Source organism: Leptodactylus fuscus, chromosome 1 (genome assembly GCF_031893055.1).
Source record: "Leptodactylus fuscus isolate aLepFus1 chromosome 1, aLepFus1.hap2, whole genome shotgun sequence".
Lineage (NCBI taxonomy): Eukaryota > Metazoa > Chordata > Amphibia > Anura > Leptodactylidae > Leptodactylus > Leptodactylus fuscus.
The window spans coordinates 291,495,143-291,502,420 of NC_134265.1; the positions used below are offsets into that span (position 1 = coordinate 291,495,143).

Sequence of the window (7,278 nt, forward strand, 5' to 3'; positions counted from 1 at the left end):
GCAGCAAATGGTAAAACTCGTCATCTTGAAGAAGCATATGAATCTGAGGACCAATAAAGACTCCTGCTTTTATCTTCGCTTCACTCAACCTTGGAAACTTACAGAGGAGATATTTGAATGCCTCTTCATTTCTATCCATTGCCTTTACAAATTCTTCATAAGACCAAGCTTGATATGTAAAGGAGGTAACAGAATCTTTCCTGCTTGAACAAGTGCTGGATGCATAACATTTTTAGTCCCTGGCTGCAGTGGTTTTCTGAGTGGCCGGTCTCTTTTCTTGTAGTGTTCTGATCTTGCACGACTGTCCCACTCACATAGGAAGCAGCAGTACTTGGTGTATCCTCCCTGTAGACCAAGCACTAGCGCTACCACCTTCAAGTCACCACAGAGCACCACAGATGTTGATCACAATTTATGCATCTCAAGAGCTCTTTCATGTTGTTATAGGTTTCCTTCATGTGAACAGCATAACCAATTGGAACTGATGGTAGTGCATTGCCATTGTGAAGTAAGACAGCTTTAAGACTTTTAAGCTTTGATGAATTGATAAATAGCCTCCACTCATCGGGGTTATAGCTGATTTTGAGAGCATCCATTAAACTACAAACGTTATTGCATACAACAAGATCACCCTCCATGAAGAAGAATTGGACAAGAGACTGTTGATGGTTCCTAAAGAAAGAAATTCGAACATCATCTGCCAACAGATTCCACTGTTGAATTCTGGAACCTAAGAGCTCGGCCTTACTCTTGGGCAGGTCTAGATCTCTAACAAGATCGTTAAGTTCACTTTGCGATATAAGGTGCGGTTCAGTGGAGAGTGATGCAGGAAAGTCTGGATCTGACGAGGTAGATGGTTCATGACAAACTCCTTCTTCTTCCTCATCAGTGGAATCGAGCGAGAATGTTTCTGGAGCATTTGGAACTGGCAATTCTTCAGAATGAGCTACTGGGCGTATCGCAGATGGAATATTCGGATACTGTAAAGTCCACTTCTTTCTTTTTGAAATTCCTTTCCCAATTGGAGGCACCTTGCAGAAGTAACAATTATATCTATATATTATATTATTATATTATATTAACCGGTTAAGGACCGGGCCCAAAAGTATGTTAAAGACCAGGCCTTTTTTTTCAAAACTGACATGTGTCACTTTAAATGGCAATAACTTTGAGACGCTTTAACATAGACAAGTGATTCTGAGATTGTTTTTTCGTAACACATTGTACTTCATGTCAATAGTAAATTTTGGTCGGTATGTTATGTCTTTGATTATTAAAAAATGTGAAATTTGGTGAAAATTTCGAAAAAAATGCAGTTTTCAAACTTTGAAATTGCAAGTCTTCCAAATAGAAAGTCATACCAACCAAATTTTTTCATAAATCTAATTAACCATGTCTTTCATTTATGTTGCAATCAAATTTTAATCACTCTTTAAATTTTTTCAGATATTATAAGGCTTACAAGTCAAGCAGTAATTTTCCAAATTTTCAAGAATATTTCCAAAACACAATTTTCAAGGGACCAGTTCAGTTCAGAAGGGAACTTGAAAGGCCTCTGTAATAAAACCCCCCATAAGTCACCCCATTCTAAAAACTGCACTCCTGAAAGAATCCAAAACAGCAGGTAGAAAGTTTTTTAACCCTTTCAGCATTTCACAGCAATTAAAACAAAATGGAGGTCAAATTTACATTTTTCAATTTCTATCACTAATATATTCATTTAGCCCTAGAATTTACACATTTACTAAGGGTTAAAAGTGGAAATGCACCCCACATTTTGTTTCACAATTTCTTCCGAACACGACAATACCACATATGTGCTGTTACCCTAATGTACGGGCACACGGTCGCTCTCAGAACGGATGGAGCGCTAATTGGATTTTGTAGACCAGATTTTGATAAAATAGTTTGCAGGCACCATGTCCCATTTGCAGAGCTCCCAAGGTGCCAAAATAGTGGAAACCCCCAAAATGTGACCCCATTTTGGAAACTAGACCCTTCAAGGAATTTATCAAGGGGTATAGTGAGCTCTTTGACCCTACAGGTGTCTCACAGATTTTTTTACCATTGAGACGTGAAAATGAAAAATTACTTTTTTCGTAATAAAATGTTACTGTAGCCCTAAATTTTTCATCTTTACAAGGGGTTAAAGGAGAAACTGCACCCCATATTTTGTTACACAATTTCTCCCGAACACGAAAATACCACATATGTGCTGTTACCCTAATGTACGGGCACACGGTCGCTCTCAGAACAGATGGAGCGCTAATTGGATTTTGTAGGCCAGATTTTGATAAAATAGTTTGCAGGCACCATGTCCCATTTGCAGAGCTCCCAAGGTGCCAAAATAGTGGAAACCCCCAAAATGTGACCCCATTTTGGAAACTAGACCCTTCAAGGAATTTATCAAGGGGTATAGTGAGCTCTTTGACCCTACAGGTGTCTCACAGATTTTTTTACCATTGAGAAGTGAAAATGAAAAATTACTTTTTTCGTAATAAAATGTTACTGTAGCCCCAAATTTTTTATCTTTACAAGGGGTTAAAGGAGAAACTGCACCCCATATTTTGTTACAAAATTTCTCCCGAACACGACAATACCACATATGTGCTGTTACCCTAATGTACGGGCACACGGTCGCTCTCAGAACAGATGGAACGCTAATTGGATTTTGTAGGCCAGATTTTGATAAAATAGTTTGCAGGCACCATGTCCCATTTGCTGAGCTCCCAAGGTGCCAAAATAGTGGAAACCCCCAAAATGTGACCCCATTTTGGAAACTAGACCCTTCAAGGAATTTATCAAGGGGTATAGTGAGCACTTTGACCCTACAGGAGTTTCACAGAATTGGCCCAGCAAATTGGAAAATTACATTTTTTGCTATAAAATGTTGCTTTAACCCAAAATTTTGCATTTCCACAAGGGGTTAAAGGAGAAAATGCACCCCACAATTTGTTACGCATTTTCCCCCAACTACAGAAATGCCCCACATGTGGCTGTAAAGTGATGTATGGGTACACTGTAAGGTCCAGAGCAGAAAGAGCGCTGTTGGGATTTTGGCGGGCAAATTTAGCTGGAATATCTTTCAGGCACCATGTTGCATTTGGAGAGCCCTTGAAGTGCCAGAACAGTAGAAACATCCCCAAAATGACCCCATTTTGGAAACTAGACCCCTCAAGGAATTTATCAAGGGGTATAGTGAGCACTTTGACCCTACAGGAGTTTCACAGAATTGGCCCAGCAAATTGGAAAATGACATTTTTTGCTATAAAATGTTGTTTTAACCCCAAATTTTGCATTTCCACAAGGGGTTAAAGGAGAAATTGCACCCCACATTTTGTTACCTAATTCATCCCGAACGTGACAATACCCCATATGTGCTGGTAATCTAATGTACGAACGGATGGAGCGCTAATTGGATTTTGTAGGCCAGATTTTGCTAGAATAGTTTTCAGGCATCATGTCCCTTTTGCAGAGCCCCCAAAGTGCCAAAACAGTGGAAACCCCCAAAATATCACCCCATTTTGGAAACTAGACCCTTCAAGGAATTTATCAAGGGGTATATTGAGCACTTTGACCCTACAGTTGTTTCACAGAATTGGCCCAGCAAATGGGAAAATGACATTTTTTGCTATAAAATGTTGCTTTACCCCAAATTTTGCATTTCCACAAGGGGTTAAAGGAGAAATTGCACCCCACATTTTGTTACCCAATTTCTCCCGAACGTGACAATACCCCAAAGGGGCTGGTACCCGAATGTACGGGCGCACGGTCGCTCTCAGAACGGATGGAGCGCTAATTGGATTTTGTAGGCCAGATTTTGCTAGAATAGTTTGCAGGCATTCAATAAGTGCTTTAGCATCTTCTTAGAGTATCCAGATTTTTTGTGAAATGTTGAAAAAGATGCAAAAAATGTAATTAGTATTTTTGTTCCCCAATGTATTCATCTAGGGGTATAATTTAGGGAATTTAGAGTTTATAACAATAGGAATTTGCAGGTTTATGCAAAAAATGGGGCTTGGTGGCAACCACAAAATTAGAAGTGGAATATTTTCTGGGGAAGAGCTCTAATAATGAACAACAGTGTGGTATCTCTCAAAACAAGAAATACACAGGCCTGGTTGTGAGGGGCATGAGGGACAAAAGTAACGGGTATCTCTGCGTCGCCCATTTTTGGCGCAGACACGGCATTTTTTTTTGCACGTTAGCTCGTGTTGTTGTGCAGGGAATTAGACTGATAAAATGCCTTTCAGTGAGTCGTTTGACATCTTCAGACTGGGGGGTCTCTATGGGGTCCTGAGGGTCAAAAAGGAGGTTGTGAATTATTTTTTCCTGGAAATCCAGATATTTGTCGGTGCCTCCCTTCTTTTTATAAAGTAAAAAGGCATTGTGAATTCCAATTTGTATTAGGTAGATGGCCACTTTTTTGTACCAGGTTTTGGTTTTCCTTTTTATCAAATAGGGCTGTAAGATTTGATCACTTAAATCCACCCCCCCATGTGTTTGTTATACTCGGACACACTTATTGGCTTATGCTTGTCTGCTGTTGCCCCTCTTTCCCTCACTGCCACTGTTCCTGTGGGGTGTATTGTGCTCAACACATATACATCTCTCCTATCTCTGTATTTCACTGCCAACAGCTCCTCACAAGAATAAGAACAGGACTCCCCCTTTTGTATGCCCTTCCCCACTAGCTGCTGCGGAAAACCAATTCGGTTTTTGCGCATGGTTCCACATGCTCCTGTGCTTGCACAATGCAAGTGTCTAAATAGGGCCACACCTGAATAAAAGTTCCCTGTCGTCCTCAACAGCGGCACAATGTGGGGTATTTCTGCCCCTGTGTGCTGGTAGGACAGGCGGATATTTAATTAGCCAATCAAATGCGTGGCAGGCCCTATAAGAGGGCACAAGAACCTCCCCTCTGCGTGTTTTTTTCTGTCCTGTGTGGACAGAGGACAGGTGGGAGGACTTGTGTCCTCTTTGAGAAGCTCAGCAGGATCACTCACCTCCTGAGCGGTTGTTTTCTTCTTGTCACCTTCTGTGCCCTGCAGGGAGAAGGTGCTTGTTAGCCATGTGTGGCTACCCCCCTCTATCCCCCCTGCCCCCCCTCTCCTCCGCTTCCCCTGCTCCTTGTGACTTACTTGACATTTTGGTGAGAGTCCGGGGACTCCGCATGCCGCCTCTGGTGGCCGCGCGGACTGCCGGCGGGTGGAACCACACTGTTGTGTATCCTGTTCCCCGCCGGCCGCTGTAAGCGCGCACTTCCGGTTTCGCCGGAAGTATCATAGCGCCATGGCAACGGCCTGGCGCTGGCGGCCGCTCACTCAGGGAAGATTCAGGCCTTATTAAAGGCCGGAAAAGACGGGGAGATGTGGGGGTAAGTGCCCGTGTTAAGGGCCTCTTGGTGGGGGGGAATGTATATCTTTGCAGACCCCTGATTACAGGGTTAGTTGTCTGGGCAGGTTGCCTCACCTGCTTTGATTGTGGCTCCGCCCATTTCCAGCCGGCCAGAATTAAGAGGCTGGCTGGCCTGGTGTCAGAGACCTTCCTGCAGTATCTGCTGAAGGCGTGCGATTGTGGTGTTCATTGATCTTGAACTCTTTTCCAGTTTGCAAACTTTATTGGGAACCGGCTGTGATGGCCGAGTGGTTAAGGTTTTGGACTCGAAATCCAATGGGGTCTCCCCGCACAGGTTCAGATCCTGTTCACAGCGCCAGCCCGGCTAGCTCAGTCGGTAGAGCATGAGACTCTTAATCTCAAGGTCGTGGGTTCGAGTCGCACGTTGGGCGCCAAGTCACCTCTCTGTCCGGTCTACAGGACCTGGATATGTCATCCTCTACTACCCCTCCTGGGGATGGTAGGAGGAAAACCTCTTCCAAGAGGAAACATCTTTCCTGCTCCGATTGCGACACACCGCTCCCTGATGGTAGGTAGCGGCTTGAAAGGTTGTGCCCTGCGGGGTACTACTGGTCCTATAACTTGCCTATTTTCAGGCTATGAGTGGGCCCGTGGTTGCGGGTGCAGAGGTCCTCCACCTGTGGAGCCCTCTCCCAGAGATATGATGGCATGGGTCAAGGAGATGGTGAGTTTGGGCATCGCTTGGGTAAATAGTTTTTCCCTTGCTTGTACTCTCCTTTTTGTTTTGCAGGATGATTCCCTCAAAGGGATCCATTGCACCTTGTCTCAGCTCACCAGGAGACCATGCTCTGAGCTCCGTTCCTCGTCTCCCCCCCCCCCCTTGTAACACCTGCGGGTGGCAGAGGATTCCTCCGAGGACGACTCAGTTATTCCAGCAGAACTGCGTTCCATTATGAACAAACGGGCAGGCTGCTGAAGTCCATCCGGTCTACAGTGGGCCGAGATGTTGACGGGGAAGCCTCCACGTCTGCCTCTGGGGGACATATTGCCTTCCATGCGGACGCCACGCTGACCGACCTTATGGTGCAGCAGTGGAAACAGCCAGAGAAAGGACATTCGCTTTCCAGGATCTTCAAGAGTTTGTTTCCTATTAACACTACCCAGTGGGATTCCTGGGGGCCTCCCCCGAAGGTGGATTTGGCCGTAGCAAAGCTGTCCCGCAGAACCCTGGTGCCCTTGGAAGATGGTTCAAATCTTCAGGACCCTCTGGATCGTAGGGCGGACTCCGTTCTGAAGAAGGTCTACTCAGCTTCCTCCGCGCAAGCCTCTGTGGCCATAGCCTCCTCTATGGTTGGTGACTTTGCGCAACCGCTTAGCCGCCTTGGAGCGGGATATAGACTTGGGCGTAGACAGAGATGAGATTCTGGCCTCTATGAAAAGAGTTCATAGGGCTGCAGATTATTTGGCGGAATCCTCCTGCCATCAATTTAAAATCTCCGCCAAATCTATGGCGTTGTCTACTGCGGCCCGTAGACCCCTTTGGCTAAAGCCTTGGCGGGCAGATTTTGCGTCTAAAGCAGCACTCTGTGCTCTCCTCTTTGAGCCGGGAAGGCTGTCTGGCCAAAGCTTAGACGCCATTATGGAGGGATTAGCTGAAGGTAGGGGAAGGTCCCTACCTCAAGCATCCAGGGGCAGACGTGCTCCCCCTAGAGGCAGAGGTTCTTCCTCTAATTATAGACGCCCTTCCCAACAACGGCGTTTTAGATATCGCCCTAGGGGAGCTGGTCGTGGCGCTTCCAAGGAGGACACCAAGAGGAAGCCTGAGTTTTGACGTGGGGCAGCTCCCTGTGGCCCCCCTTCCTGTGGGAGGACGTCTTTCCTCCTTTTCCAGAGCATGGTTCACCCATATCCAAGACCCAT

The 7,278-nt window shown here is 45.4% G+C and overlaps 1 non-coding gene across 1 annotated transcript; it reads left to right on the forward strand.

Annotated features, from left to right (window-relative positions):
- The first annotated feature begins 5,631 nt into the window (after window positions 1-5,631).
- TRNAS-CGA (transfer RNA serine (anticodon CGA)) lies at window positions 5,632-5,713 on the forward strand. Its single transcript has one exon. It is a non-coding gene; the product is annotated as a tRNA-Ser (tRNA).
- The last annotated feature ends 1,565 nt before the right edge of the window (window positions 5,714-7,278 follow it).